Source organism: Cynocephalus volans, chromosome 2, assembly GCF_027409185.1.
Source record: "Cynocephalus volans isolate mCynVol1 chromosome 2, mCynVol1.pri, whole genome shotgun sequence".
Classification (NCBI taxonomy): Eukaryota; Metazoa; Chordata; class Mammalia; order Dermoptera; family Cynocephalidae; genus Cynocephalus; species Cynocephalus volans.
This window is the reverse complement of record NC_084461.1, coordinates 90,746,425-90,755,934: the sequence shown is the minus strand read 5'-3', so window position 1 is coordinate 90,755,934 and position 9,510 is coordinate 90,746,425.

Genomic DNA, 9,510 nt, shown 5'->3' with positions numbered 1-9,510 from the left:
ACACTTACTTGAGAATAAAGTATTAGAAATATAGCAACATTAAACACTTGCAGGATGAAAGAATGAACACTATACTGGAAATGAGGAGATATAGCTCTGGTTCTGTCAGTCATTTACCAACTTTGAACCACATTTATTTTTTCAACTAAAAAAATAAAATTTGTATACTATACAATCTCTAAGATCATTTCAGACTTAAAACCCTATGTCCATCTCTGAACAGTATTCTATGTTTCATAGGAATCTTTAAGCTATTTAACTCAGTGAGCTATTTTATGTGGGCTAATGATATAAAATTCACTTTACTGTAGTAATAGCATAGGTGTGGCTCATTGCAATTATGTCTATGAAATTATTGCTTGGGGGATCAAATTTTCAAAAATCAATCTCTTTGCTAAGAGTGTTATACAATTCAGTTTAAATTATTATTGTTGAGCCAGAGTCTGTAGAGGCATCATCAAAATTAATCTAAATTAAGGAAAAGAAAGAAGATGGTGGGAACAAGCTTTCTAAAATAAATTACTTTTGAATTTCAGTATTTTAAATGGAGAATTACCAAATACATTAAACTTTGAAAACTACTTCACTCACTTTACTTTATCTATTATAAGTCACCAGGGTCCTAAAAAGTGAAACTACTTTCAAAGAAATTATTAGGCCAAACAAACTAAAACGAAGCTCAAATACTGAAAAAAGAATATAAATTTGCACCTCATCTCCCAACTAAGGGAAAGACTTTTTGTTTCCTGTAACCTTTTCTAATTATAAAGAAAATTATGTTACTGATAGTTATGAAAGCTCAAAAGTGCAAATGGAGAACAAATCACTTGAGTCTATGGCAGTACTTAATATGCAATAATAATAAGATTTAGATAATCCAAATAGAATACATACTTAAAGGTACTTTAGTTGATTATAGACTTTTAAATTCATCATCATTTACTTACAAAATTATTAATTCAATAACAGTTAGGGTGTACTTTGTTTAATAATTCATACTGAGTTTGGGACATAGGTGTAGAATCACTGAAAATAAGTGCCCATACTTAGAAATTAAACAATTCTTAAAGATCCTTAAAATGTTGTAGATAATGTTCTGAAATCATTTTAACCAAGGTGGTCAGAAAGAATTTTTCAATGTATCTTAATATTGCTATGTAATTGTACAAGTCCTCTCATCTTACACATTTATTCATTAACATTTTTGTAATATAATTTCAAACTTAGTAAGAAAATTTATATTGAAAGTTTAAGCCACAGTGTACAAGAGGCCAATAGTTTTCTAAATATATTTCTGAAAGCCTTTCTCTCTGATTAGGATAATATTATATATCAAATTCTCTAAGTTTCTTAATGTTCCTAGGTGCCTTGTTTTTTGTTTGTTTTTGTTTTTTCTATTTTGCTACAAATACAACTGTTAGGAATCAGGAGCAACAGCAACGTCATAAAAAAATAGTCAACCCTCGTTTCCCATTTATAATACAAAGTAAAAATGGTTTTTACTGCGGCCAGTTTTAAACTTACTTTTTATATGTTTTTTTAGAAAAAAACAAATCAATAAATCAAACCAAAAAAGCTAGAGAATAATTTTCCAAAAGAATTGATTGTAGTGAAAAAAGAAATTTAAAAAAACCAAAATAAAAAAAAACCCCAGGTACTCACACACTCAAACTTACAGTCATATTCTCTTAATTAAATATAACTGTAAAATATTTACTCATTCAGTTTATTCTGCAAATATGTAGTGAGTACTTAGGCACTTTGATTGGTATTTTCTAATGTGATGTTTCGTTAGAGATGAAACCTGCCCGTGTAAGCTAACACTCCAGCAGTGAAGACAGACAGTAAATTGGAGATTATTGGCCATTTCAATAAATTACAGTTCATGATAAAATCAGGCATTTAATTAGTTAAGGAAAACCTTCTGGGAGGATAGTTTTAAATTGTCACAGTTTATTTTGAATTTTTACTCGGTTTAGAAATCTTTACTATTTACTCTTCATACATAAAAGACATAAAGTCCTTGTTCATTTTTCTTATTGTGATTCTTTTTTTTTTTTGGAGGAAACTAGTCCCTCCCAAGGAATTCCTTAAAAGATTGTCATTGGAATACGTTGTTAAGTCCCCTCATGCTCAAGCTGCTATAATTGTTATGCATCTGTAGGCCACCTATTTCATCTCAGGAAAGTCACAAAAATCCTTTTTAATAATAACTCAATCCCTTGTCCGAGGATTATAAAGAAAGTGTGGTAGCAACTATAAAATGCACACAGAAAAATACAAGAATAGCAACATGTACATCGATTTTATTTGATCTTGTCACTGTCATTTTGAATTGTCAGTGATGTGACAACACAATCTCAAGAGGTTATTTCACATTCTTGTTGAGGCAGAGTAGTAGGTTTGTATTATTTTAGTACATGTTAAATAGTCATTTTTAAGCACATTTTGAATTTTTTTCATTTCAAAACTTTGGCCAGTATAACCTAACAATCTTAAAGTCCACTTTACCAAAAAATTTCATACTACCTGATACAATATAACAAGTCTATTTAGAAATGCTGGAGGAAAGCCTTTAGTGACAAAGCTTGGCTAATATGTTCTACTGAGCCATGTGAAAGTACTGTTTTTATAGGTTAAAACAGTAAAAAATGCTAGTCTTTTGCCTAATATATTAGAGAAAAACGGTGAAACTGTTAGTTATTTGCACTAGATATTAAAAAGCATATATCCATTTACAGTATATTTATGTAATAAAGGATTGTTTTTTGTTTCTTTTGACATACCATTTATGTACTTTATTTTTTTCTCATATCCAAGCCTGTTTATTTTCTCAAATATTTGTTTGTTTGTTTGTTTGTTACAAATGTTCATGAGATACAAAGCTGATTGTCCCCCCTCCTGCCCATGATGTGGGGGCCATATTCATACTGGGGACATACCCATTACCAGAAATTACTTTTGTACCTTTTGTTCCCTCCCAATTATCCCTCAACCTCCCTCCACTTCCCCCTCTCCCCTCAACTTCAATTTGTAGCCCTAAGAATGTGCCCTCCCTCTGTTGGATCATGGGACTACTGTGGTCTTCCTTTCCTGCCTTCCTTTCTCTCTCAGCTCCCACATATGAGTGAGCACATGCAGTATTTATCCCTCTGTGCTTTGCTTGTTTCACTCAACTACAATTTATGTACTTTAAAATACTTTAATATTTATATAGTTTGATGGAATCTTTAAAAAAGAACAGGAATTTAATATTTTGAGTTCACAGTGGTTTATTAATAGTAGTTCTTGGATATTTATTTAGGGCTATTAAACTATAAAATTATATTGCTCTGGACATATTAAAAGTAGATTTACAAAAGAGAGTTTTGACTGTGTTATGAATTATCACATCAAAATTAAACAGTTATTGCCAATAGTTGGAAAACCTGAAAAATCCAAGATTATTTACTTAACGATTCACTAATCATCAATAGCAAGAAAAGCATTTCATTTTTTACGTAAGAAAAGTTATTCAGAGGTCAGACTACATGAAACCGTGCAAAATTCCTACATTCTTTTCCAAAGAAAGATCTATGCTAATCAACAATAAAAATATCAAAGAAATGTTAAACTGAAGCAATTATACCTGATGTACAGGTGCTGTTAAATTCCCCCATCTAAAGGAAAGAGCACACTATTTTTATTAACAGTGGTGACTGGCAGACTTGTTAATAACACAAAAGAAGGTTAGTTAGAGAAAGCAGAAGCTACAGTAAATAATTCTCCATTCTGAGAAAGGAAAAGTCCTTACACACTTAAATACTGTTTGGGGGAATTACAAGGGGAGTCACAAAAAATGTAATGAGGAGCAGGTCCCAAGTCTAAGGACAAAGTGCTCTAGTACCAACCCCCTTGTATAACAAAGGTACAGTAACTTAATGGATGCTCCATCACCATTGTACATGCATCTCCCATCAAACTGCAGTGAAAGATATTCCTTCTTCAGGCACATCTCCAGTCTCTGACTGCTTCATTCTGTCCAATTTTAATGGAAAAAAGAAATAGTATTCATATGGGATCACCTGATACATTGTACATTCACTATTTTATGCTAGTCTCCAACACAAGGAGGGGCACCCAAGATAGCAGAGATAGAAAATATTAGAATTTCTATTTCTATATTGTCTATACCATCTTGTTTATATTTCATAATGTGCAAAATAATACGTAGATTGATGTATGCATAAAATTGTCTCAACTTTAACACACGTAAAATGGGATGAGTGCTCAATTCTAGGTATTATGTTCTTACTAAAAGAGGTGTAGTAACAAAAGAGGTTGAAATCATTTGTTCTAATACTCTAAAATCTAACTATGCTTTAAACTAGGCCATTGAGTACTTGAGTAGCTGACTACCATGTTATGATTTTAATAACTTTGCTTTTGATTAATGTATTTTGCTACAATGAAGTACACTACATGAATGCATAACATTTTGTCTCCTGGACTCTACCCTACTTTCCTTTTATTGAACGTAATCTGCACCCTTTCATTCAAATAAACCATTGCATGAGACAGCTTTCCTGAGTTCTGTGACTCTTTATAGTAAATCATTGAACTTGAAGGTGGTCTTGTTGGGGACTATTGAACATACCATGACATCTTTTTTACTTTTAAAAAAGTGACATTCAAACACTGAAAGAAAAATAAAAGAACTTTGAGGGGTATTAGAAAGTGTTAATAAAAACTGACTTTCAAACGAAGAATTCTATGACTTCTTTAAGTGATTATATTAAATATTATTAAAAATAATTTTTATCTTTCTTATTCTAATAGTACAAATTAATCAGCCATATTGTGCTTCTGGCTGAAAATTTAGAAAATACTGATAAAATTATGATGAAAACAAAAACTATTCATCATGCAAAAATCAAGGAAAAGCACTATTTCAATACAGTGTATATGCTCCTTTCTTTGATCTCCCACTTTATGTACTTTGTTTTAGCTTGCAAGCTCATTTCTCTGCTGCAACTATTGTCTATTCTATCTGGTTATGTGCAATAAAGAAATGCAAAAGAATGCTAGTAAAGCGGGGATGATGTGTTCTAGAGTAGAGAACCCCAAAATGACAAAAGAACGCTTCATCTTTTCTTTCAAGGGCACCTCCACAAGACAAACACGCTGATTAATGTTTCCTGATCTTTATTTTTTAATTTATTTATTTTTATTTTTTTATTTTGTCAATATACATTGTGGTTGATTATTGTGGTCCATTACCAAAACCTCCCTCTCTCCTCCCTCTCCCCCCTCCCTCCCAACAATGTCCTTTCTGTTCACTTGTCGTATCAACTTCAAGGAATTGTAATTGTTATGTCATCTTCCCTCATCACACCCCAGTTTTTTGTGTATTTATTTATTTATTTATAGCTCCCACAAGTAAGTGAAAACATGTGATATTTCTCTTTCTGTGCCTGACTTGTTTCACTCAATATAATTCTCTCTAGGTCCATCCATGTTGTTGCAAATGGCAGTATTTCATTCTTTTTTATAGCAGAGTAGTATTCCATTATGTAGATATACCACATTTTCCATATCCACTCACCTGAGGATGGACATTTGGGCTGGTTCCAAATCTTAGCTATTGTAAAGGGTGCTGCAATGAACATTGGGGAACAGGTATACCTTCAACTTGATGATTTCCATTCCTCTGGGTATATTCCCGGCAGTGGGATAGCTGGGTCATATGGTAGATCTATCTGCAATTGTTTGAGGAACCTCCATACCATTTTCCATAGAGGCTGCACCATTTTGCAGTCCCACCAACAATGGATGAGAGTTCCTTTTTCTCCGCAACCTTGCCAGCATTTATCATTCACAGTCTTTTGGATATTATCCATTCTAACTGGGGTGAGATGGTATCTCAGTGTGGTTTTGATTTGCATTTCCCAAATGCTAAGAGATGTTGAGCATTTTTTCATGTGTCTGTTGGCCATTTGTATATCTTCCTTAGAGAAATGCCTACTTAGCTCTTTTGCCCATTTTTTAATTGGGTTGCTTGTTTTTTTCTTGTAAAGTTGTTTGAGTTCCTTGTATATTCTGGATATTAATCCTTTGTCAGATGTATATTTTACAAATATTTTCTCCAACTCTGCTGGTTGTTTTTTCATTCTGTTAATTGTTTCTTTTGCTGTGCAGAAGCTTTTTAGTTTGATATAATCCCATTTGTTTATTTCTCCTTTGGTTGTCCATGCTTTTTGGGTCATATTCATGAAGTCTGTGTCCAGTCCCACTTCCAGAAGTGTTTCTCCTATATCTTCTTTAAGAATTTTTATTGTTTCAGCGTGTATAATTAATTTTTAACACATTTTGAGTTGATTTTCTTATACGGTCAGAGGCATGGGTCTAGTTTCATTCTCCTACATATTGATATCCAGTTATCACAGCGTCATTTGCTGAAGAGGCAGTCTCTTCCCCAGTGTATAGGCTTGGTGCCTTTGTCAACGATCAGATGGGTTTAGGTGTGTGGGATGATTTCTGGATTCTCTATTCTATTCCATTGATCCAAGGGTCTGTTTTATGCCAGTACCATGCTGTTTTGGTTATTATAGCTTTGTAGTATAATATAAAGTCAGGTAGTGTTATGCCTCCAGCTTTATTTTTTTTAAATTTATTATTAATTATTTTTTGCTCAGCATTGCTTTGGCTCTTTTGTTATTCCATATAAATGTCTGGATGGTTTTTTCCATTTCTGAGAAAAATATCATTGGAATTTTTATAGGGATTGCATTGAATTTGTATATCACCTTGGGTAGTATGGACATATTCACAATATTGATCCTTCCAATCCAAGAGCATGGGATCTTTCCATCTTCTTGTATCTTCTCTATTTTCTCTCAGCAGTGGTTTTTAGATCTCATTATAGAGATTTTTCACATCTTTGGTTAACTCAATTCCTAAGTATTTTATTTTTTGGTGACTATTGTAAATGGGCAAGCTTTCTTGATTTCCCTTTCTGCATGTTCACTATTGGAGAATAGAAATGCTACTGATTTTTGTGTGTTAATTTTGTATCCTACTACTTTGCTGAAATCATTTATCAACTCCAAGAGTTTTTTCGTAGAGGCTTTAGGCTGTTCGATATATAGGATCATGTCATCTGCAAACAGGGACAGTTTGACTTCATCTTTTCCAATCTGGATGCCCTTTATTTCCTTCTCTTCTCTGATTGCTCTGGCTAGTACTTCCAACACTATGTTGAATAGGAGTGGTGAGAGTGGGCATCCTTATCTAGTTCCTGTTCTTAAAAGAAAAGCTTTCAGCTTTTCCCCATTCAGGATGATATTGGCGGTGGGTTTATCATATATGGCTTTAATTATGTTGAGATACTTTCCATCTATACCTAACTTACAGAGGGTCTTTGTCATGAATGAATGTTGAATTTTATCAAATGCTTTTTCAGCATCTATAGAGATGACCATATGGTCCTTGTGTTTGATTTTATTAATATCGTGTATCACATTTACTGATTTGCATATGTTGAACCAACCTTACATCCCTGGGATGAATCCCACTTGATCGTGGTGTATAATTTTATGTATGTGTTGCTGTATTCTGTTAGCTACTATTTTATTGAGGACTTTTGCATCTAAGTTCCTCAAGGATATTGGCCTGTAGTTTTCTTTTTTAGTTGTATCTTTACCTGGTTTTGTTATCAGCGTGCTGTTGGCTTCATAAAATGAGTTTGGGAGATTTGCCTCTGTTTCAATCTTTGGGAATAGTTTGTAAAGAATTGGTGTCAATTTCTCTTTGAATGTTTGGTAAAATTCTGCTGTGAATCCGTCTGGTCCTGGGCTTTTCTTTGTTGGGAGCCTTCTGATAACAGCTTCAATCTTCTTTATTGTTATTGGTCTCTTCAGATTTTCTACATCTTCTCGGCTCAGTTTTGGTAGTTTGTATGTGTCCAGAAATTTATCCATTTCCTCCAGATTTTCAAATTTGTTGGCATATAGTTGTTTATAGTAGTCTCGAATGATTCCTTGTATATCAGATGTATCAGTTGTAATATCACCTTTTTCATTTCTAATTTGTTTTATTTGGGTCTTCTCTCTTCTTTTTTTAGTTAGTCGTGCTAATGTTTTGTCAATTTTATTTGTCTTTCAAAAAACCAACTTTTGGATTCATTGATCTTTTGTATTGTTTTTTGGGTTTCAATTTCATTAAGTTCTTCTCTGATCTTAATGATTTCTTTCCATCTGCTAACTTTGCGTTTGGATTGTTCTTGTTTTTCTAGTTCTTTAAGGGGAAGTGTTAGGTTGTTCACTTGCCATCTTTCCACTCTTCTGAAGTAAGCATTTAATGTGATAAACTTCCCCCTTAGTACTGCTTTTGCAGTATCCCACAGGTTTTGGTATGATGTATTATTATTTTCATTAGTTTCAATAAATTTTTTGATTTCCTGTTGGATTTCTTCTTGGACCCATATGTCATTAAGTAAAGTGCTGTTTAATTTCCATGTGTTTGTATAGTTTCCAGAATTTCATTTGTTATTGATTTCTAATTTTAATCCATTGTGGTCTGAAAAAATACATGGGATAATTCCAATTTTTTTGAATTTGTTGAGACTTGATTAGTGACCTAACATGTGATCTATCCTGGAGAATGACCCACGTGCTGATGAGAAGAATGAATATTCTGAGGTTGCTGGATGGAATGTTCTGTAGATATCTGCCAAGTGCATTTGGTATAGTGTGTTGTTTAGATCTTGTGTTTCTCTGCTGATTCTTTGCCAAGATGATATGTCCAATATTGACAGTGGGGTGTTCATGTCCTCTGCTATTATGGTATTAGTGTCTATTTCCTTCTTTAGGTCTAATAGAGTTTGTTTTATAAATCTGGCTGCTCCAACTTTGGGTGCATGTATTTTTATGATTGTTATGTCTTCTTGATGGATCAATCCTTTTATCATTACGTAGTGGCCCTCATTATCTCTTTTTATAGTTTTTAGTTTAAAGTCTATTTTATCAGATATAAGAATAGCTACTCCAGCTTGTTTTTCATTTCTGTTTGCATGGTAAATCTTTTTCCATCCTTTCACTCTTAGTCTATGTGAGTCTTTATAGGTGAGGTAGGTCTCTTGAAGGCAGCATATAGTTGGGTCCTCCTTTTTAATCCAGTCATCCAGTCTGTGTCTTTTGGTTGGGGAACTTAATCCTTTTACATTAAGAGTTGTTATTGAAAAGTGTTGATTTACTCCTAGCATTTTATTGATTTTTGTTTGGATGTCTTAAGTGTCTTTTGTTCCTTTCTTTCTGATTGACTGTTTTCTGTATTTGGTGGTTCCTTGGGTTGTAGATAGCCTTTTTTTGTTTGTTTTCTCTTCATTGTTGCCAATTTTATTTTACTAGTGGGTTTTGATTTTTCTTGGGTTTTTATGGCAGTGATAATTGTTTTTCAGGTACCAAATCCAGTACTCCCTTGAGAATTTCTTGTAAGGGTGGCTGGGTGGTAGTGAACTCCCACAGTTTTTGT